Source organism: Musca vetustissima, unplaced genomic scaffold (assembly GCF_032173495.1).
Source record: "Musca vetustissima isolate MV318-11 ecotype Yass unplaced genomic scaffold, APGP_CSIRO_Mvet_v1 utg4395, whole genome shotgun sequence".
NCBI lineage: Eukaryota > Metazoa > Arthropoda > Insecta > Diptera > Muscidae > Musca > Musca vetustissima.
Genome location: NW_026885219.1, coordinates 300,316 through 325,401, shown reverse-complemented (window position 1 = coordinate 325,401; position 25,086 = coordinate 300,316). Strand labels below are relative to the sequence as shown.

The window sequence follows — 25,086 nt, the reverse complement described above, 5'->3', positions numbered from 1 at the left end:
TATAAAACAATTTTCGACACAATGGTGAAAATGTCAAATAAAGAATAAAACATAATAAAAAACATTGAAGGGGTTGATAGAAAGCTCTGTAAATTAAAATTTAATTTTTTGCACTTAGTTTTGAAGTTTTCGACATTTACTACATTTTGTCAAAAAGTCAAAACATCGTACAAATCATACATTTTTAGTTCATTTTGGATATTTTGAAGTCTAAAAAGAGTTTTCTTTTTTGCTTTTTGACATTTACAACATTTTGTCGTAAACGTAAAAAATCCAAATGTGGAATATTTTTACATAAAACCAAAATTGTACACCCTCTTTAGAATCCTTTCGGTGCCCATAGAAAATTATTTAAAGGCGAAGAAATATATTTTTCATTGATTTATACATTCTTGACATTTGCAACATTTTGTCAAAAACTCAAAAAAACTTGATAAAAGGCATTTTGAGATACTACACGATACTTTAGAAGTAAAACAAATTACAAATTTGAGATTTTTGACGTTTTTTGACATTTACGACGTTTGGTCTAAAACTCAAAAAAGTTATTCTTTTAAATTAAAATCATGACCAGAAAACAAATAGAAACAAAAATGTGAACATATTTAATAATTTTTAAATAGTTGTATAGGTTTTCTACATTTTTATACAGGTATATGACATTTATGACATTACTAAAAATATTACATATAAACAGAACCTAAGTATCTAAACGTTTTCATATTCTTATTTCTAAAGTATTTGTCATTTAATATATTTTATACATGTTTGTGACATTTACGACATGTTGACGTAAACTCGAAAATTAATTGTTAAAGCTATTATAATGATAAAAATTATGTATATAGTATAATACATAATTTTTATCATTAAAAAATCTAAATTCGACTTATTTCGCCATGTAATAAGTTTTCTACAAATTTAAGACGTTTGCTACATACTAAAAAAATCATTAATTGGATATTTTCATGATAAAAAATAGTTTAAATAATATTATATATCTAAATTTTACATATTCCACCATTTAATACGTTTTATACAAGTTTTTGACGTTTACTACATATTGTCGTAAATGGCAAAATTTGTTATTTGATCAATTCTCATGATAAAACTTTGTTGTTATATAAATTTTTAAACAATATTATGTTTAAATTTTACATATTCCACCATTTAATGCGTTTCATACCAGTTTATGACATTTACTACATATTGTCGTAAATACCAAAATTTGTTATTTAAACAATTCTCATGATAAAACGTTGTTAAAATATAAATTTTTAATATTTAATACTTTTTTTACAGATTTATGACATTTACGACATTTTGTCAAAATCTCGAAAAATTACCAAATTGTAATTTTTTACATCAAAATAATGATTACAAAGCAATATCCCCTTTATGGCATCGAAATAGTAAATTTAATACATTTTATACAAGCTTTTGACGTTAACGACATGTTGTCGTAAACTCCAAAATTCGTCGTTTGAATCATTTTCATGATAAAACTTGATTCTAAAAACGATTTTTAACATTTAAGAGGTTTTATTCTCATTTGTGACGTTTACGACACTTTGTCAAAAACTCCAAAATTCGTAATTTTTATTATTTTCATACTTAAACTTTGTTCCTATATCGATTTTTATCACTTAATATGTTTATACAGGTTTGCGACGTTTATGGCATTTTGTCGTAAACTCCTATATTTGCCAAAAAAGCTCAAGAACCGTTTTAAGGATGTATGCAGGGTATTAAAATTGTAAAACAGGGAAATGGTTCCCTGGGACTACCAACCTTTCCACACCACCCTCTCTCTAAATCCCATGAAGACAATGTAGGCAAATTATGTTTAAATTGAGTCAAACTAACAGCAAATGTTGTGCTTTGTTTGTTGCGTTTCCAAGCCCATTAGCTAAGTCCATACATTTGACTACGACAACCTCCAGTACCCTTTTCTCTCTCACTCCTCTCTCACCAATAAATTTCCTAATGGCTTTAAGACCATTTTGTGGTTATTTAAACGAAAACGCAGACTCTTCCTTGCTGCCGAAGATGTTGTGTTGTGTGTTGGCCTATCGACAGAGTCGTACAAAATAACATTGATTAATGGTTGCAACAAAACCAACACGACAACAACAACAGCAAGACATTTATGTAAAGCCTTTTTAGTGCAAAAAGATTATTTGTAAGCTTCTACACTTGTGCAGATGATGGTCTTCGATCCTCCGCACATCTGTTGGTCCGATGATCGAGAGGATTGTGGCAAATTCACATGGAGGTTGGAGGACGACTTTCATTTGTTGTACTAACTAGGCAGCAGCAAATGTTAGGAGATTATACAGAGTTGTTGTTGTAGTTATTGCTGTTATTACAGTAATAATGTAAAAATCCTAATACAGGCAATAATTGTTGTTTTTTGGCATTGTAACAATTTTTGGTACAAATCTCTAACAATCTCCCGATAAAGATTCGCTGAGAAATTTTAATAAAAATGTTAACAATTTCAAAGGAATTTTGTAACAAAAGATTTGGAAGATTTTGTGGGAGAAAAAAATGTATCTGAATATAGGTAAACATCAATTCAGCTGGACCTTAGGAAATCTGTAATTCAGCTCGGCTGAATAAGCTTTCTGATACGAAATCTGCAATACAGCAAGGCTGAATAGAGGTTTCTGTAGGAAATCTGAAATTCAGCATGACTGAATAGAGGTTTCATTAGGAAATCTGCAATTCAGCCTGGCTGAATAGAGGTTTCCATAGAAAATTTACAATTCAGCCTGGCTGAATAGAGGTTTCCATAGAAAATCATTCATTCAGTCTGGCTAAATGAAGGTTTCCATAGGAAATCTTATATTCAAAATGGCTGAATAGAGGTTTCCATATGAAATCTTCTTTTCAGCTTGGCTAAATAATGTTTCCGATGGGGAATCTGTAATTCAGCCTGGCTGAATGAGGTTTCCGATGGGAAATCTGCAATTCAGCCTGGCTGAATAAGGTTTCCGATGGGAAATGTACAATGCAGCCAGGGGGAATAAGGTTTCCTATGGGAAATGTGCAATTCAGCTTGGCTGAATAGAGGTTTCCATAGGAAATCTGCAATTCAGCCAGACTGAATAAGGTTTTTTATAAGAAGTCTTCAATTCAGCCTGACTGAATAAGGTTTCTGATAGGAAATCTGCAATTCAGCTTGGCTGAATAAGGTTTCCGGTGGGAAATCTGCAATTAAGAATGAAAATTTGCGAATTCAGCTAAGCTGAATTGTGATTTTTATATGAAATCTTCTTGCTAAATTAGCGAAAAATACAATTTTCCTCAGCTGAATTGAGTTAAATTAAAAAATTTTCATTTTCCCAATAACTTTCTTTACCAAATTCCGCACAAAACTCCCATAAATTTTCATCAATATCGAATATCGCGCATTGGATATTAGATAATCTCCTCAACCATGGGATTTTCTCGTTTTGGTAGGGGTGGGGAGGGAGGTAGATGTTTGGAAATTACTGTAATCCAATCTTCAAACAGACTCATCATAAACCATATTTGACTTTTAATAAATTTCACCAATTTCGCCAAATATAAATCCTCCACCATCGACATCATCAATTGACTCATCCAGCCAGCCGACCGGCCATTGATGATCGGCTGGCCTTTACCATTAAGCACCACCAAGTGATTTTGTTTGTAATGGGTGGATTTTGCAGTGCATCAAATTATATGGTCGATCAATTGGCCGGCCATGGCCTCCTCCATCATCATCGTCGTCTGCCATAATCACAACAAGCTGCAACAGCAGCCACAACATGATTTTGAACGACGTACAACAAGTATAATGGTTGTGGTTGGCAGCCTCTACTACACAACTTCTGGAGCTCACTATGTCTATAATTTGTTGTGGTGTGGTTGGTTATGAATGAATACTGGGGCTGAATTGATCTTCCCGGTCGGTGTGTGGTTGGGAAATTTACAAGATCTGCATGAGGATGGCGAAGAAACAAGCCCATATCCGAGCATACATGTGAGGGAGTTACCACACAGTCTTGATGACGACGATGATGATAGGAGACTAACCACAACAAGCAACCTCGGCTAAGGTTAGCAGGAGGATGAGGAAGCCAACTAGACAATGATCTGCTGCTGTGGCTGCTCGAAGTTAATAATTGGAAAATTTTCTTGTTAAGGCAGTTAAGTTAATTTCTTGTTGCCTGTTGGTGGCAACATTCATTGCCTGTCTGTCTGGTCGGACTTCGACTTGGACTCCACACACATAAACACGATGACAATATGTGGGCGTTTGCCGGTTATAATGAAGTTGTGTGGTAGACTAACAATGTTCAAATCGACTCCAGGGCCCCCTCAACAGATAGCTTAGATTTTTCCAACCTCCTTCTCCCGCCAACTTTGTCATGGGTTTTTCAGATTAATTACTTTCGATTTTTATGTGAGAAGCTTGTTGGAAGTTTAAAGGAGTCTGTTAAAGACGGCCAGTTTTGCTTTTAAAAAGACAGACACGGATGGACAGACAGACACACATTGTCAGCCAATGTCAAGGAATTTATCGCCTAAGGTTAACAATTTGCCAATATGCATAGATGAATTCATGCATGACTGGCCAGCCAAGCCAGCCATCCAGCTAGTTGGCTGGTAAGCTTGTCATACCCACAAAAAGCTGGAGTGTTTGAAAAAATGTTGCTGCTGCCGTTATTGCTTGTCTTAATACCTTGATTAACATTCAAATTTCAAATATTTTTTCCCGGATCAGCATCTCAATTTAGTCCCAAAACCAAATGAAAAAAATGCCAACTCTAAATTATGGCATTGAAAACCTAAGCAGAGCTAACAACCAAACCAGCAGCTGCTCAAAAATTTGCCCAGTTAAAATAAAAACAAAGTTATTGAGTTTTGATTGCAAATTAACCAGCGGTTATTTGTTTTGAAATTTATTTGTACTTTATTCACCATTAGAGATCCATTTATCATTGATTATTGGTGGTTATAAAACCAAAGACTGGCGCTCATAAGCCAACCAGCCAGCAGCAGGATAAAATTGGTTTTATGATCGACGAACCACAACAACACAAAAGTCTAAATATTTGTTTAATATTTTGAAAACTTAATTGGATGGAGATTTATGGTAAATCATTTTTTTTTCGAAAGTGAGAAAGGCAACGACGAAGAGAAAGAGGCAGAGAGTGAGGAAGAAATCAAAAGACAGAAAAAATATAAATTGTCCAGGAAATGAAATTGGAGACGATCATGTGGGTGCTTCCCAGAGCAATAGGACTAGAAAAAATAGAAGGGAAAGATAGAGTAAACAAGGGAAGAGTATAACAAGAGAGGCGGAAAGGAAATATAAAATAAGTCTTGAAATAATGTCACTTATTTTCGAATAGAAAGACAGTCGGTTGGTTTATTCAATGACCTTCAAATTTGATTTTTTTAAATCTCCTCATATTTTTTAATATTATCCGATTAATTAAAAAATGGCGCCGAATGTGATAAAAATTTTATTTAAAAGACTTTCACTAAAGAATTACATTATTGTAACTGAGTGAAAGGAAATAAATTTGAATATTTATGAACTAATTTTGAATTGGCGCCCAACGTGAAAAAATATTTTATTTCTGCTTTAAAACTTTCCTCTATGGTTTCTTCCATGTAAAATATTTGTGATATTAAAATTTATTGTCAAAATCTACTCTAGAAACAAATTTAAATTTAAACCACTGAAAAATATATTACACTAAAATTAAATATGGCGCCTAAAGTGGGAAATTGGCGTCCAAGCTGGGGAAATTAATAAGTATGGGGAAATTAATAAGTACGGGACTTGATATATAATATATTTAATAATAAACATGATAAAGTCTCATGTGAGTGGAAAGAAATGCTTTACGATAAAATGTTTTCAAGAAAATCATGAAATTATTCCTTCATACAAAAATGGCGCCCAACGTGGAGATTTTTTTTTTTTTTTTGATTTAAAAGTTTTGATATTTGGATTCTGGCAAGTAGCTGCTTTGAAAAGTATGTACATGTTCGTAAAAAATTGACTCCAAAAATGCATGTTTTGGTTTTATCTGGTCAAAAATGAGGTTTTCAGTTGGCGCCCAACCTGAGTAATGTATTTTTTACGTTTAAGAGGTACATAGAATCATGACAGCGCTTAAGGCTGAAAAATAAATCTTCAGATTCCAAGCAGGATAAAACTATAGTTTCCTTTTAAAATCATAAATTCCGACCAAATGAAATCATTTCGGATTTGAACAAGTTGGGCGCCATTTTCTAAGATAGTCAGAATCAGAAAGTCAGAATTTTCTAAGAAAGTTGGAGAATCTTTTCTTTATAAGAGGCATTGGAAAAAATACATCGGGATCGTCTTTTGCATATTGAGAATGTATAATTTTAGAAACTCACACAATAATTCTATGAATCCTTCCATCACAGATTACACATAGAAAACCTTAAGGTCTAAGGAAGAAAACTAGAGAATTGTATCTATAAAATAGTCTGTCCGTAGAAGATCTCAGCAGTCTTCTGCTTATGGAACAGTAGGTTCTTTCATAAAAACGGCGCCCAACGTGGTGCAACTACTTGATCATATTAAGAAAATTTGTTCAGATACATTTTTTTAAGATAAATTCAAAATTGTCGGCCAAATGCCAAGCATTAAACCAATTTCTTAAGACCAGATGCTAAACATATTTTGGTACTTATATCCAAAGTTTCTGATAGAGAATATTTTTCTTAAAGTTCACGACTAAGTTTTGATAGTATAATTTTAGGGATTTGAATTATCAATTTGTCAGATACAATTTCTTAAATAAAATAATGTGTTAAATTATTCAACCCGCTGTCCAAACATAGAAAATCTTTTTAGTTCCTAAAAATGGCACAATTAAATCAATACCGAAACTTCCACACGTTGGGCGCCAATTTTGTCTTGACAACTAAATGCAAATCCACAAATTCCATAATAGAAAAATTTAGATAACTTGCAGATTTAATGGCAATTTCTCTTCCCTTTGGCCTCTCAAATGCATTAATTTATCAATGTCTCTGCTGTTGGAATTTCTTTTTTCCGCACACAGGCAGGCAACATATCACACATGTAGATGGCATGGTATGGCATGCCATGCATGATACTTATACTCTTCCTCCTACACTATTGACAGCAAATAAATTTGCCACAAAAAGGAAAACAAAAAAAAAAACTTGCTAAAGATAGTGTTAATGATAAATTCAAAAGAAGGAGGAGGAAAAACGCAACATCACAGCATCATCATTATCTAACAAAGATCAAACCACAGATATTCGTGGCACACTCTGCATGCAACACACCGAACAAAGTAAGCCCCACTACTCTCGCAACTTTTACGCATGCAATAAGGAAGGCAGAAAGAAAAAAACTATTTGATTGAAAATGCGATTGCATTTGGAAAATTTGCATACAACTCTTGAGAGATCTGCAACAGATAAGTGAAGGCTGGACAGAAAAATTACCACAGACAACCGCAGAAAAAAAGAGAGATTACTTGTAATTGATTGGAAAATAAGCATGTGTTGCTGCGCACAGCCAGACACACTAAATAGCAAAGTTAAAAGATATTATCAATGATTTTTATCACTAATTGAGACAATTTTTTTTCAATTTGTTAATCTCTCTTTTGAAATGGGTGAAATGACCGCCAAGTATTTGAAAAATTGAAAACTTAATTTCCAACAATTAATTTTAAAGATAAACAAAAAATTGTTTGCGAGAAAATTAGTTGGGCGCCATATTTTTTTTTGTGAAATCAAAATTTTGGTCTAAACTAAATTAATGTAGGATAAATATCAGTGATTTTTCGGTTTGTAGGGAACCTCGAAGATGGCACCCAATAGAATAGAAAAATAAAAGAAAAAAATACACTGCCAATGATTTTTTTTTTTTACTGCAAACTAGGCTTTCATAGACTAAAAACAACATTTTAAGACAGCCGTAGGAGGCCTTAGAAAATATCTTTTATCTATAGAAGGACCCTGGCCCCACTTTGGGCGCCATTTTTTTTTTAAACGACACATTTTTGCACTTTAGTATATATTTGTACGCATTTTTATCACTCACTCAAATTTAAACAAAACTGAGCCTTTGAAAAAGAAGCCTTTAGACTACAAACAGGAGTAAAATATTGTCCTCATGTTGGGCGCCAACTTCTAAAATCATCAATTATGACAAAATGAAAGATCTTGAGAGATCTGCGCCATTTTTTATGGAGATATTTTTTTAATAAAAATAGGTTCTTCGTGTTATTTCTCGAAAATCTTATCCATTTGTAGAATAACTCGAGCAGATAAATAGACGCATGTTGTGTACAGGATACATTGAGAATAAGATTTTATCTCCACATACCTCTAGTAAACGTCGGAAGGACTTATGTATGTCTAAGTAGACGTCTGTGCGATCTTCCCCTCCTTCCAGGACGCCTTGAGGATCTTCACAAAATGTTGTGTCTACAAATTTTTTCGGAACATTTTTCCCTTGTTTAATAATCTTCAGAAAGTTGGTATTCTTCAGAATGAGTTCCGTCCGTAGATGACATTTTGGGGATCTTTCCTTTGAAAAGTCATTGAAAATGGATCTTCGGACCTTTGAAACTTCTTCTGCATAGGAGAACTTCTATGAACCCTTCCCTCTATAACAGATTATCCCTAGAATATTTTAAGAGTCTTAAGACGACCTCTGGAGTATTAACGATATGTGGAAAATTAAAATTAATCCCAGAGGACAACAATATACCGAAGAAGATAAGAGGTTTTCTACAGTCAGTTAGCAGATCTTCTGGAGGTCTTATACCCTGCAGACAGGGTTCTTGATGTATTTAGTATTTAGAAAGCCATATAATGTTCTTCTATATGCCTCCTATCATTGTCAGAAGAGATCGTAGAGGTATTTCATATTCAGATGATCACCTAGAGGAAATGTTTCGCCTTTATTTCCTGCAGAAGATATATTGACTAGAAAGAACACCTATTATATTGTTTTGTCTATGGAATACGCCTAGAAGAACCTCTTTCGAAGAGAGGAGCTTTTTTTTCAATGACTGTTCCATAAGCCCAGCTGGCCTTCAATTTAAATAGCAGCTGCTGTTGTTGTTATTATTGTTCATAAAGTTCAAATAATATTGCGTGGCATTCATATTCCAAACAAATAAAATTTACAATAAGGCCTATTGAATACCTCCACGGCATATGACATGTGTGTGTTCGGCTGGGTGATGATTAGTGATTGATTTGCACTTTAGAGTTGATTGAGCTAAGCTGCTGAGATCTGGCTGCTTAGTTAGGCTGGACTGAATGTTTGTATGTATGGATGAATGACCAATAATAAAAACGATTAACTCTTTGGAAAGCCTTTCGAAAAGAATTGGCGAAAGGATTGCATGCAGAAGCATACAGCACAGAAAGTCCATATGTGTCGTCGCGGCATAGGTAGTCGTATCGTAAGCTGGGCTGCCTGGCAGCATTCACCTCTATTTGGTCATTGTACTATGGCGGTACGCGACTGACGTTAACAACAATATGTTGACATTTATACCGATCAGCAAATAATGATTATTAATAGTTTTTAAGTTTTAGTTTCGAAGCTGAAAACATGAAAAAGCGAAAGGACTTTCTAAAATATGCAAAAATCATCATTTAGATGAGTAAACTCAAGGCAACAACAATAACAACAACTAAATGAAAATTTACTATTTAAAAAAAATGATTGGCTCCTCATCAGCTCTTCTTGTCTTACGGTAAAGCCTTCTTTAGTTCACCACTAGTTGCTGGGATAAATTATTATTTTTTTGTCAGATTTGCATGGCTGTCTTCTTAGGCGCCAAGGCTAAAAGAAACTCTAGGTTAAGATGACAGAGACGTGGCTATGCATTGACTAAAGATTTCGAGTTGAAAACTTGAAGATTTCCCCCCAAAATCTCTTCTTAAAATTTCAATTAACTACGTCTATGTAATCTCTGGTTGGAAATCCGCTCTCTTCTCCTGCCTCCTCTTGATTTTTTCATCCAAATCCGCGAGCGTGCCAATTTTTTCTATCGTTTTTTTCTCCGTTTTTAATTAATACTTTACCCATGGCCGTCAAAGTCAATTACTATTAAATTTCGATATACACATATAAAAATAGGCGGTATCAAAAATTGGATTTAGATAAATGATAGCAACAGCAATAACAACAACGACATTTTAAAATGTCATTTTTTATTCATAATTGCCCTGGTGGTGGTTGGCGATGTTTGGTTGGTTGGTTGCAGCTGAGCTGAGATTAGCCGGGTAGAAAAATATGTATTTTGTTTCTGATGCTTACCTGTAACGAGAGGAAGAGAAGAAAGAGGGGAAAAAGTGAAATTAGTGGAGGTTGGCAAAAAAGTAATATCAAATGTACAAAGATAAGTAATTAAGATTAGAAATATTTGTAGAAAAATATAAAACTTGTTGTTCGAATGGCAAAAAATTGTTGTTGAAAATTCAGTTGTGCGCCAGAAGTCTTCATTTTCAAAAAATAAATAATAATATCATCAAATAAATATACATAAGATTCAGAGATTTTCCAACAAAATCTTTTATTGCTGCAGAAGATTTCTTCGGAATACCTCGAATGCTCAAAAATATAAATCTGAGAATCCACCGTAAGGAAAGACTTGAGGAAGTAGAATGAAGAGAAGAGTGTAGAGAATGAAGAATTTACGTGGTTGAGGAAAAGCAGTGTGGCATTCTTTAGCCGAATATCCTTCATCTGGCTTTCTAGAGTCTCTTTAGGCTTTTTAGACGTTTTCCACAGACAAAAATCCATTTAGGTTGTTCTCTAGTGTTAGAAGGCCCAATAGAAGAAGACCTTTTATAGGTCTATATCAGGCTTTATGGTGGTTTTCTGTAAATGAAGTACCTCTTTGATCTTATATTGCCAAAAAATTTTCTGGAGGTTTTTTAACGAGCCCTCGACAGAAACTTTTGAAAGTCCTGTATAGATGGTCCCTGGAGATATTTTAAAGCCAGAAGCCTATCTAGAGTTGTCCAATAGATGTAAACCCCTACACAAATAACCTCTAGAGGTTATCCATAGAGAAAATAATATCTAGAACCTCTTCTCTGCGCCCTTCCACAAAGAAAATAATCTCTAGAAGCCTTCTATGGCCCTCTACTGAAAACTTTCTGGAGACCTTATAAAGACAGAAGCCTATATAGAGGTATTCTATAGATGTAATCCAACTAAAGGTTTTCCATGGACCAAAAGAGTGGAAAAAAGAGTTTTTTCCTCCACAAAGACCCTCTAGATGTCTTCCATACAGAGAAAATAATATCTAGAATCTCTACTCTGTGGTCTTCCATAGAGGAAATAATCTCTAGAAGCCATCTATGCCCATCTAAAGAAAATATAATATCTAGAAGCTTTGTACGGACAGAAGACCTTCTATAGGCCATGAATGTTAAGAAGCCTGGCAGAGGTCTTTTTATAATCTTTATTTTTAATCACATAATATTTTCTAGGGGTTTTCTATAGATAGTAGACCCTCCAGAGATTTTTTATATAGTAAATACCACCTACAGAACTTCTATAGACTAAATACCATCCAGAGGTTTTCATTAGAGCTTATAGAACGAGATCAACCGTAGAAGTATTTTATAGAGATCTGCTCATAAAATCTACAGTTTTTTTTTGGAAACGGAAGATCTTCAAGAGGTATCTTATAGAAAAAAATAACTTCAAGAAATTTTGTATACAAAATAGCACCTCGGGGAACTTCTATAGACAAAATACTCTTCAGAGGTCTTCTGTAGAATCTATAGAAAGAGGAGACTGCTAGAAATCTCTTATAGAAACAAGAATACCTTTAAAGATTACTCCTTAAGTCGACAGGTTTTGGTTTTGTTTGGGAAAAAGAAGATCTGTTGATATCCAATAGGTGTTCTATTTTGACTTGGAAGACTTCCCACCGCTTTTATATGTTCAAAAAGTGCCTCATATAGGTCTCCTATAATGAAAGCCATCCAGGAGCTCTTCTATACGCAGGAGACCATTAAAAAGACATACGATCAGATCTTTTAGAGGTCTAAGGTATGAAAAGGCCTCTTGAAGTAGATTTTTTTTATTGAGTGCTCTTTAGATTTTTCAGAGGCAGAAGATCTCTAGAAGTATTTCATAGACCAGATATTTGACCACTAAAAGATCTGATCGTACTTTTAGAGGTCTAAGGTATGAAAATGTCTCTAAAAGTAGATTTGTTATTGATTGATTTTCTGACTTTTCAGAGGTGAAGATTTCTAGAAGTATTTCAAAGACCATCCGCGGGTCTTCAATAGATATTTTAGAGATATTTCACATTCCTCCAATGCAATACCTTCTTCAAACTTTCAAAAGGTCTTCAGTATATCATCTATAGAATTTTTGTGGATCTTTTAAAGCCAGAATATCTTCTAGAGGTCTTCTACAGATTTCTAAGGCGACTTTTGTAGACCGATGTACTCCAAGAGCACTAAATTTATCTGTACAGCCAAATCTATCTGTACATTTCTCGTAAAGTATCGATCGATGCCGAAAAAATAATGTATTTGTTTTTTCCCAACCTAATACACTTCCTTGGGGTCTTCTACATGCATCAGAGCTTCTAGAGGTCTTATAGAGGGTGAGCATATTTTGGAGATCTTCTCCAGGAATTCCTTTTATTTTCTGTAGAGAACCCTTTGTACATAAAGAGAAGAATATCTTATATACATATTCTATATTCAAAAGACTTTCAAAGGATATTTTATAGTCAAAGAACCTTCTGTACGATAGAGTTTCACTATGGACTTCTTAGAGGACTTCTATAGCCAGAAAAATTGTGTTTCCGATATTTCCTTTTTACATCGTACTGCTTATCTCTTCTTATTTCACTCTAAACAATATATGTGACCAATAATTTTCCCTGCCTCTTTCCATTCATTGTAGTTTATGATTCCTTGTCAAATCTATGATGTGTTGAAATTTTTTACACCACGCCACACCACCAATACTACCATATAATTTTCCAGCGATTAATTATATTTGATTAAATTGTATATATTTCCCCCCTCAAAAAATAAATCACAATAAAAAATAACCAATCAAAACTTGAGATGAATGATTGTCCGCTGTATCTATGAATGAATGTAAACTTGAACCGGCAGCCACAGCAGCTCCAGCAAGTTGCAACGAAAAAAAGTCTTTGGTATTAATTACAACTCCTTCATGTTGCACTCACTCTGGTGGCAAAACAGCAAACAATTTTCTGGCTGTCGCTTCATATCAAATGATTGCAGGAAAACAAGATCGCATCTTTACTCACTCCTTCTGTCGGTCTGCACGTCTGTCTGTCTGTTTTATTATTATTATTATGGTGTTGTATAGACCACTTGTAAATAGAAATAAATTTATTATAAACAATTTTTTAGGTTTATTAATATTTACAACACAATAAATGTTATTTATACACGTTGTAATAAACTTTTGGACAGACAGGCGGTTGGATATAAAAAAATAGCAACAATTTAGCGATTATAGAATTTGTTTGGTTATATGAATTATATGTGTAATTTGGCATGGAATGCACATGAAGGAAATTTTGTTGTTGATATAAAAAACAGTGAAACATGGCTATAATGAAGAGTAACGATAAATAGGAAATTGTCAACAAATTTTTTAATATAATAAAACCAGGCAACGTTTGGACAGTCAAAGGAGGGACTTTTTCAAATGGGATATAAGGTGCTCGAGGTTATAGGGAGAATTAATATATTTACGTTTCCCTTCCCTCTTACCATTGACTCAATTTTTTTTACTTATCGAATATTTAATTCTTCCAATAAAATCATTTCATACAATCAAATGTTCGTTCAGTTTAGTCATTAACCAAGTATGACTGTTGCAATACCAACATTTTTTCATACATATCGACATGTCATATTTGTTATACACCACTGTGTGGACGGACACATGTTTGTCGTGTTGTGGCAATTAAAATAAGTTATTTTTGTCGTACCTTCACAACACAAACCACCACAAACTCTCTGATTTGTTGGACGATATTGACTTTTGAAATTGTGGCTGTTTTCTACAATTTGTTGTTGTTGTAATTTATTCATAATTTTCGGCCATATCTTAACTAGACAAAATATGCGGCGGTTTTTCTTTGCAACTCTCATTAATTTGTTGTACGAAACTTTTCTAAATAAACCATGGTCTCATTGAAGAACGGAAATCCTTTAAAAGTTTGAATGGGAAATTGTCGTTAAAATTCTAAACATAAATTTTTGGTTACATACCATCGGTTAAAGTGGAGCGGTATATATAACGGTGTTAAGGACAAAATCAATTTTTTTTGTGTGTCCTCAGAAGGGGGGCAGAAATACGAACATATTCGATAGGGGTTAAAAATATGAAAAACAAAAATTGTTGAGGATCTATAGAAGGTCCTGTATCTAGAGTAGGGATTTAGGTGTTCTTCTGGCTATAGAGATATACTTTTACATACAGAATTCAATAGTTGATCTCTTAAAAACCTACTATCTATTTTTAATAACTCTAAGAGTATTTCTGTCTACACAAGTCCTGTAGGAGGTATTCTTTGTATAAAATACCTCTTTTTGGAGGTACCCTTGAATATTCGAAAAAATTATCAACATTTGACCACATTTTAGCTCGGGCTTCAACCAAATTGAATGTATTTTAGTAATTTGGAAATATTCCTATAAAAAATATCAGTATTGGTCCACTTTTTTGGGTTGCTCATATATATCCTAAGTTTCGGTATTATGGAAGGTTTCTTTACACAACATTCCTAGTATTTCCAGTATGTTTGGCATTGAAAATGGGATATATGTTGGTCCACGTTTTTCTATATAACGGTACCTCCTAATTTGCCGTAATTTTGGGAGAACGAGCACGAATTTCAACGGAATATGCTGTCATTTGATTTTTTGTGATCTTATTCTGTGGTAATTTTCATTTTCATATTGATCCACTTTTTAGGTTATCGCGCAACGGTATTTAAAAAAATATATTTTGAGAAGTTTGGATACGATGTTCAACTAAATATGCTGTAGTTTGGTATTTTGGATTCACATTGGGTAGGAAATCTCCCAAATGCTCCCATATAAAGGTATCTCCCAATTATTCGGTATTTTGGAAATTTTGCACAAGTTCTCATTGGGCTGCTTCTACTAAAAATGAGCAATATTAGCCCACTTTATAGGATATATGCTCAATTTTCGGATAGTCCCTTATAATAATACCCTCAATATTCGGTATTTTGTGGATTTTGGTCACGGGATTTTCAAACAAGCTGGCCTAATGTTATGTGTTCGGTTCTCATTGGGTGTTAAAATGTTCCGACCGATCCTATGAATTCAGAATGCCCACCACATGTTAAATATCGGGTCGATATTAACGATGATTTTACTTGTTTCGATGTACGTATAAGTTGGTCCTTTAAAAAATTATTTTTCGGTGGTCCCTTACAAAAAAATATCTAAACAAAATTGTTTTCGGTGTTCTCGAAAAACTATTTTTTTTTTTGTTAATGATATACTTCGAATAAAATGTTGTTTTTAATGCCAGAGAAAAGCACAGATAGATGATTGATTTTTTTGATTCAATTGTCTTTTTCGAATATTCGTAAAAGCGTAGATTTTTTGAAATATTTTTTCAAAGATCAACAATAAAGTATTTTTATTTATATATTATGTTGGGGGGAAAAGAAATCCATTATTTTTATATGAACTATAGGACTTTATTTAACATGCACCGTTTTGTTGTATGATTTGTTGCCATTTTAAAGATAACTTCATAATGGCACTCTCATAGAAGTTCTGATCTCTATTTGCGAAAAACCCTAGTAGTCGATTTTCTCATTCAACCCTAGATACAATTTTTTTATCTTTTGGAATCCAGATTTGTGTAAAAAGGTTTAAAACAGTGCCGGTCAACATCGATCATTTCTCCGATTTATCGACATTTTCGACGAAAAAATAATGAATTTCTTTTTCCCCAACCTAATATCTTCTTAGAACCAAGGAAAGTGTAGACTTTTTATAAAAATATTATTTAAATGCCAACGAAATCGCAATTAGTTTGAAGATTTGTTTAATTTTAAGAATTTAATTTATTTACATTAAAATAAAAAATTGCAGCCAATTTTAAAAAGTAAAGAAAAAATCAGTATTTTCTGGTGATAATGTTCCGCTAATGACAAATTGCAGTATTACGAAAAAATATTAAACAATTTTTTTATGGTCGTTTATTATCAAATATAAAAAATGTATTTCCTAATTTTTTCCTCATAACAAAAAATTATTTTGCAATGTTTTTTTGTTTCATTTACAGAGAATAATAATTTCATGCTAAAGTAGATAAAATAGATAAACAACCAACCATGAGTAGAGTAATAAGTGATGGAATGCATGAATCAGTCAGTAGTAAGTGGGGCAATAAACCGATTAAATTGTAACAAAAACAAACTTGTTTTTCGATAAAGAAGGAGAAGGCAGGAGAAGAGGACCCCCTCTACCCCTTCCAAAAAAATTTACATGACTTTACTGCTAAAGCTCCAGTAACCTTTAGCTGTCTAAAATATGTTCGTGTCATTTTGTTAAACAAAAACAACAACAACAATAATAATAAACAACATTCCACGACAGAACCTGCTGCCTGAAATTCCCTAATAAAAAAAATTCAACAAAGTTTGGAAATTGTTGTATCGTCTGACAAAACATACATTTATACATCATATCATATCTATAAACAATAAAATAACAACAACAAAAACAATAAAACACAAGAATGTAAATATATTTCTTGGAAAAAAAACAAAACTGTGGAAATTGTTTTAGCAAAAAGCGTACCCTGGCGTGCCAAGTGCAGAGACAATTACCAAAAAACAACAACAACAATGACAATAACAATGAATACAATTTAAAAGAAAAACCTAATTTTTGTAACTTGATTTTGTTTTTATTTGGTTTGATTGGTGTCTTCTCTCGCAGAGCTTTTCCTCTCCTCTCCCGTTGACATTAAATTTCCATAAAATTATTTAAGGAAAAACATCAAGGAAAGCAGGTAGGATGGATGGTTGAAGCGAAATATTGATTGTTGTGACGTCGTATACAAAACAAATGATTTTGATTTTTTTGGGGAGTTTTGATTATTTAAATATTCTATCACGAATTGGTAATATGTTCATTATTATTGTTGTTGTTGTTTTGGATTTTCATTTATTATTGCCGCCTGTTTTGCCATGACAACCACCACAAGGAGAACTTCAAAGGAAGTCATAGATATGATACGAAAAAAAAAACGAAATCAATTTGACATACATTTTGACTGGATACGAAATGGAAAAAATAACACAGTCATAATAAATGTTGGAACGTGTTCATGAACCATTATCATCAATTTTCCGAATATTATAAATTATGTTTCTTGAGAAGAACATGAATGATGAACATATTTATTTGGTAATTTTCTTCCTCATAAGTTATGGCAAGAGAGGTGGAGGGAGGATTGGATTAATATTTCTGTGTTCAACAGGCATTTATCAATTATTTTGCTTTCTAATTTTTTGGGAAATATCCAGAGGACATGAATGAAAAAATCTACCTTTTGTCGATTCTTCAAAAAATTATAGAAAATAATCTAGGATCAACGAATGATATAAATTTAAACAAATTTATAGAAATATCTACTCTATTTTAATATTTGTTTTCGTTAGACTTTAATAAAATATTAGGTGGGGGAAAAAGAAATCCCTTATTTTTTCGGCATTTGGCTGTACTGATAGAGTTCTCATAAAGTATCGATCATACAATTTCAGATGTATGATCTTTGGAAGGGTGACATTTCGCAGTAAAAAATTATTATGCTGTTTTTTGTTTGGTGCATTCATTTGTGAGTTACAGGGTGTTAAAAATGGAAGTAAACAAAGAGAAAATTCGGTCCATTTTACATTTTTTTCTTTGACAAAGGCGAAATGCAAGCCAAACAACTAATTTTGTGTATGGTGCAAAATGTGCAATTTTGGTTTCGTAGATTCCGTTCAGGAATTTTTGATGTTATAAATGCACCTCGCACAGGTAGGCCGGTCGGAGAAATTATCGGAATTGACCGGCATGTTAGCAGTCGTAACATCGCCCTGAAGCTTAAATACGACCATAAAACAGTTTTAAACCATTTACAGTTGACCAAAATTGGCCAACAGGAGAGGTGTCGTGTTCCACCAGAACAACGGTAGGCCACACACATCTACAGTGACTCGCCAGAACTTCGCGAGCTACGGGTCTTGGCGCCAAGGGATTATCATCTTTATCTTGCATTGCAAAATTCCTTTCATGATAATAGAAATTGGTATCTAGGGAGGATTATGAAAATCGACTACTTGAGTTTTTTGCAAATAGATAGCAGGGCTTCTATTAGGGAGGCATTATTTGCATATTTGGTCAAAATCGGACATTCCGAAGCATATTAAATAAAGTCCTATAGTCCATATAAAAATAATAGAAATTCGACTACTAGAGTTTTCTTTTTTGCAAATAGAGAGCAGGACTTCTATGAGAGAGGCATTTGGCCCAAATCGGACATTACGAGGCATATTAAATAAAGTCCCATGGTCCATGTAAAAATAATGGTATTTTCCCCAATCTAAAAATAATAAAAATTAATTTTTAGCAAAATGTCGACCATTTTGCGGGTGAGGTACCAAAAGCTGTGGACCGATGGATCCCATCTTCGAACCATCTTAAGATTGAAAGAAATATTATGATGTGCAAAGTTTGGATGAAATCGGTTACTTCCTTCGAGAGTTATCGTCGTGCGCCCCAAAGAGACGATCGTTTGTAAATCGACCCTAAATTGTCTGAAACGGATTTGATTCAAAGAAACATACTTCGATGAGGCCAATTTTGCCGTGGCAAAGTGTATATACCCTCTTATGGCTAAGATTATAGGAACAAAATTGTAATACTCGGATAGATCCGTAGCAATTGAAAAAATCTTAACAAATTTACAGCAGTAAGTTCCGCGATTCTTTGAAGACATAATAATAATTATAAGTAATTTTTATATCGATCTCCGGTACACACCCTCCATTCACAATTTTTTTAAATAAAAAAAAAATAAATAAATTTTGGACTATAGCTTCATTATATTCAACTTTTTTTTTATTCAACAAATCAGTTTGTCCTCCCAAAAATATTTCCAAAAAATACCCTCTACTTTTTTTAAAGAAAATATTTGAAAATTGTCGATGATTGAAATACTGCCATACACGGTTTTCGAATGCACATAATGACATTTTATTTCGACATTTGTTTGGTTGTTTATGTGTAGTATACACACACACAATCAAAATCATCAGCATAACCATAAATTTTAAAATCCCTATATTCCAAATGTAAACATTCGTAGTGACAAATATAATGGTAAAAAAATTAAAAAAAAAAAAAAATAAGAAAATCTCCAAACATTCTGAGAAGGAGACACCCTCAATTCTGACCCCAAAAATAGAAAAAAAATCTTCAAATTGTTTATAAATTGTGGCAAAAACCTCATAAACAAATTTTCAAGTGGTATTTTGAAAAGATTTATGGTTTACGAACAAATCAATAAAAAGATTTAGAAAAATTATTTGTGCCCCAAATAAAAAAAAAAAAAAAACAAGAAAATTGGGAGACACTCATAAAATTTTATGATGGTGTTGGTGATTGATACTTGAAGTGGAGAGGGTGGGAGATAGGCACATCATGTTTGAAATTTCCAGAATGAATTTAAAAATAAATGATTTTGGAATTGCCTGGAATTCCATAGCCATAGACTAGACTAAACAATGCAAATCAAAGGGGGATTTGTTTAAAAATAAATTAAGAAGAATTTAAGGCATTAAAAAGATGGACAAGTAAAGAAAAATCGATATCAATAAAATACCCAAAAAATAGAAAGTGGAACAAAAAAATATTAACGAAAACAACAACAAATGTTCATGGCAGAGCATGGTATCAAAAAAAAAAAAAAAATATTGCCATAATTTCTAAACCAAAATAGACTCTGGGGGTTTTCTCTATTTCCCTTCTAAATGTTTGGTGTTATTCGGGTAGGAAATTCCCCTTCAAAGGTTCATTAAACTCCTCTCCTCCATGGAATTTTAAAACAAGTCAAGTTTTAAAGTGAGAGGTGTACGGTTGAACTAGTCAATAGGGAAAGGCTAGTTGGGGAAAAAAGGGAAAAATATTTGCATTCTATGCCAAGTTTGTTTTTTTCCGCAAAGTTCTTTATCAGTTAAACGGACAAAAAAATGTTTAATTTTTTTGCCTGTTTGTTGCCAGGAAAAATGTAGACAACCACCAGCTAGATAGCCAGCCAACCAACTGGGCAGAGAAAATCCTCCACCTAATGTCTTTTCATTTGGAATGAAGAGGAGTCTCTTCGTTGGATATCCCTTGAAAATGGCCAATACCAAAACTCCTACCTTCGGATTTGTAACAAGAAACAAACGAACGACTGAGCGAACCTACACAAAAAGTAGTATTTTGCAAATAGTTTATGTATATATATGTGGTATGTATATACTATGTAGTGGTATATAGAAGACATGTTTTACATATGTAAATCCGTTCAAATGTATATTTGAAGTAAGAAGTCGCGTTTTTGCGTCCTGAACAAATACCCAGAATAGATGGAGGGCAATAGACAATGTAAAGGTCGATAAACTTCTTAAACTTCAAAAAATGTGTATATACATACATACATATATCTAATAGTGGGTATGTAAAAGGAAATAAAGACGAAGAAAATACATAATGACAGGAATACATAAAAGGGTGCAATTGTATGTAAGAAGCGGTTATATTTTCAAAGAGGATTATATGGTATTACATTGCAAATATGCCAATGGGGAAAATTTTGAAAAAAAAATCGGTCCTGGGTATTAAACAAAAATTATTGTAGCGAAAATAGTGTTTTTATAGTTTACACTGTGATTTTGTGGGTTGGAAAATTCCTAATGAGTATGAAAGACCTTGGTGAGTATATGAAGAAAATCCCAGAAGGAAAAATTCGCTATAGGCCAAAGTTCGGAGATATTGTGTGATCATTTTTTTTTTGCTGAGTTGAAGAGTTAGCATCGTATCTTGATTTGTAGCTATTGTGTATATGTTTTTTTTTTTGAGATCACATTTCTTCAATAGAAACGAACGAGGCATTTTTTTTGTACTTCGTCCTTTTATCTCGATAGCTTGTGTGCCATTTTCGTCATCAATTTATTAAACCTCACTTCAATTATCACAAGATGGGATTTTTCATCCTTGTAATATTCTACAAAAAAGTTGTTCATAAAATTTTAGCTGTAGTGCTCAAAGACGAGAAATCGATGTTTTTTGGAACCGTTATATGGAGGCTATCCTAAGAAGTGGACCAATATTGATAGATTTTGGTTAGAAGATTTCCTCTACCCAATGTGTACACAAAATATCAAATTATGGACAATTCGGTTGAAGAACCTGCTCTAGGTTCCCAAAATACCGAAATTCGGGAGTTATGATTATATGGGGACTATCGTGAAAAGTGGACCAAATATTGCTAATTTTTTTTTTTGTAGGAAAATTTTCTACCGATTTAAAATCCAAAATATTAAATTACAGCCACTTTGGTTGAAAAACGTGTCTCAATTTTTCAAAACATCGACAATTTTGGAGGTATTTATATATGGGGGATACCCTAAAACGTAGACCTATATTGATAATTTTTGGTAGGAACATTTCCTGCTCAATGATAACCCATAACACCAAATTACAGTAATTTCGTCTGAAAAAAAAAGAACTTTCCCAAAATATCTGGTGATACCGTTATGTGGGGGCTATACCAAATCGTGGACCGATATAATCCATTTCCGATACCAAACATAGCACTGTATGTGCTCTATCTTAAATATCGTGATTTCACATAAATCCACATATAATTTTATTCCGATCATCCGGAGACCCCAGTGAATATTTGAATATTTTTTGAAGGTGTTAGAAACAAAATGACAAATTCAATATACACTCCACCACTTCACCTTATGGTGCAGGGTATAAAAAGTTTTATTAAAACTCTGTTAAAAATGTTTTCGAACCAAGGACTTACGCAGAAGGTGAGGTGCGGCGTATCCGCCCCATTATTATTTTTTTATACAAAAATTTTATTTTTGCAATGAAAGTTTTTATATTGAACCAGTGATCCCCCGCGAAATGAAAATCTGTATACGTCCCTGTTCCGAACAATTCATCATTTTTATCACATTCTTTAAAAGTGTTTTTTTCTTTCATCTTTCATTTAAATTATTAAAGAAAGAATGCAAAACATATGTTTTATATTTCTGGAAATTGTTTCTATAAACAATAGACGAGTTGTTATTATTGCAACCATTTATCCTGGACATCTAAGAATAAATGCTAAACATTTTATTCCCATCCACCCCCTGGAAAAATTCAATCGAGTTCTTCTGTCATTAAACACATGACATGAGGTAATAAATTCAAATGGCGATTTTTTCATATGTCATTCAATGGTCACATAATGATAATGGCAGTCATCTATCCTAAATCTCCTATTCGAAATTATACCCCATCTACGCACTATTTACAATTGTAACAAAAGTCACAAAGTCATGTCAAATGTTTAGATAGGAGAGATATAGTCAGAGAAAGGAAGCCATCTAATGTTATGTGTGGGATGGACAGACATACAGACTGTCCGGTCATTTGGTCATGTTTGAAATTCAATACACAGGCAAGGCATGTATCTGTGGTCAGTTAGGCATGCAACTACAACCCCCAAAAATTTTAATATTGTATTTTATGCTTGAAATATACACCCACCCCAATTTTAGATAGGGCAAGGTATTTTGAATATTTTAATTTTTTTGAAAATTAATTTTTTGGAAAAAAGTAATACCTCATCATTTAATAGCTCTCTTTCTTATTTGGCCATGGTGCAGTAATAATTAATCTTGAGCTTTAAAAAGTTACCACCACTTTTCAAGTGGTTACCACTTTTTAGAGGAAGAGGAAGCCTTATCGGATTTAAATAAAAAAAACACGCTCACACACAACTCACCCCCTTTGTTTTTAAATATGTTTGGTGGTGGTGGACTGCTGACTTTGATAGCGACATAAATTTTCCCTACTAATCATCTTTCTGGAACATTACAATTTTTTCGAAAAAATTGTTTGGGGGATGATCATGCAATCTAACGCTAATTTTTGACATCTGTACACACTTCATAAAAAATCGAACCGAACCCACCACTCCCCTCATCCTCTTGCGTTTCCTTTATTTACGAGAAAATTTATGTTTTTATGTGAAAATAAATAGATAGGAATGATAAATTTTCGGATTTTCCATTTTTCACTTAACTCAGTGGGAGGGGGTGAGGTTGAAGAAATGGTGGTGGTGGAATGAAAACTCGTTTCATACATTCAAAACCATTTGGCGATTTATTTCTTTGTTTAGAGTAGTGCAACTCTTAATGGGTATTTGAACAGATGACGCATGGCGGCATGCCTGCCGTCGCATGCTATTATCATTTATCTAGCCTGCCATCTCGAAGTGGTCGGATTTTCTAGAAAAATCGAAAATCTATTTTTTAACTTTTATGCGTATTGTGATTAAAAATTCTAGAATATTTCTATTCTACAAAATTGTCTTTTTATAGATTGGGAAGTCTTAAAAAAAATGTCTTTATAAATAGGTTTTTCATCTTGTCTATATAGAGGACCTTTAGCTCTCAATTATATAAAAAAGCCAATATACAGCACAAAAGTCTCTTCAGCACGTCTATAAAGGCTCACCAAAGCTCGTTTTCAAAGATTTCCTTCAGGCTCATCTTTAGTTTGTCTATAAATTCGTCCTTCTTTAGGACTTACCTCGTCGTCTATGAAAGACTGCTGCGATCGGGTTCAAGAATAAATACGCCCTCACTCTTGTCTATAAAGACTGTTCTCAGTTTAATCTATAAAGATTCTCCTCAGTTTCGACCATAAAAACTCTCCTAGGTTTCGTTTATGGAGTCTCAGGCTCATACATACGAAGTCTTCTTAGGGTTATCTATTGAGACCTACCTCAGACTTTTCTATAATGACTCCCTTAGACTCGACAATATACTCCTTTCAGACCAGTCTTTAAAAACTCACATCAACTCATCTATAAAATTTTCCCTCAGGGCCTTCAATGGACCCAGGATCTCCTATAATAAGTCAATAATAACTTTCCTCAGAATGCTTATAAAGACTCATTACAGCCCCATCTTTAGAGTTTTACTTCAGATCGTCTATAAAGCACTCTCCGGTCTCTTTGAAAAAAAAAAACTTATTCAGGCTCGTCTATAAATATTCAGCTTTCTTTCAGCTCACCGATCAAGACTGCCCACGGGCTCATCTATAAAGACTCCCCTTTGGGTCGTCAATATACCCAGAGACTCTCTTCAGCTTGTCTATAAAGATTCACTTCAGATCGTCAATAAAAGTTCTGCTCAGGTCGAATTTAAAGACTCTCTTCAGGCTTGTCTTTAAACACTCCCCGTCTATTAAGAGCACCCTTCAGGTCGTCTATAAAGATTTATTTCGAGTTGCTTTGCAAAGACTCCTTCAGAGTGTCTACAGAGATTGCAGCTCATCATTATTGATTCCGTACAGCTCGCCGATCAAGACTGTCTTTAGACTCACCTATAAAGATTTCCTGAGAGTTTGGTGTTCTATCATGGCTTCCTAAGCCCCAGCTTTACTATAAAAACTTTTAGAGCTCCAGCTCATATAAAATAACCCATGAGCATCTGTTAATCTACAAAGACTATCTTCAGGCTCACATATAATAATCCTTCTTTTCAGACATATCCTGAGAGATCACCCTAGAAATATCCTCATACTATAATATATAATTTTTCTTTGACGCTAACGCTAACGCTCATCTGTAAAAGTATTTTTTTAAAACAGTTTTTTCATTGCAATTCCGTAAAAAAATCCCTTCATAGGAAAAAATTTCCCAACCTTCATTAATGAACAACAACAATTTTC

The 25,086-nt window shown here is 33.3% G+C and overlaps 1 protein-coding gene across 5 annotated transcripts in view; it reads right to left on the bottom strand.

The window, feature by feature from the left end:
- The window catches only part of LOC133332360 (microtubule-associated protein Jupiter), a 201,136-nt gene that overhangs the window by 31,956 nt on the left and 144,094 nt on the right, over positions 1-25,086 (bottom strand). The gene's annotated exons all lie outside the window — the stretch shown is intronic.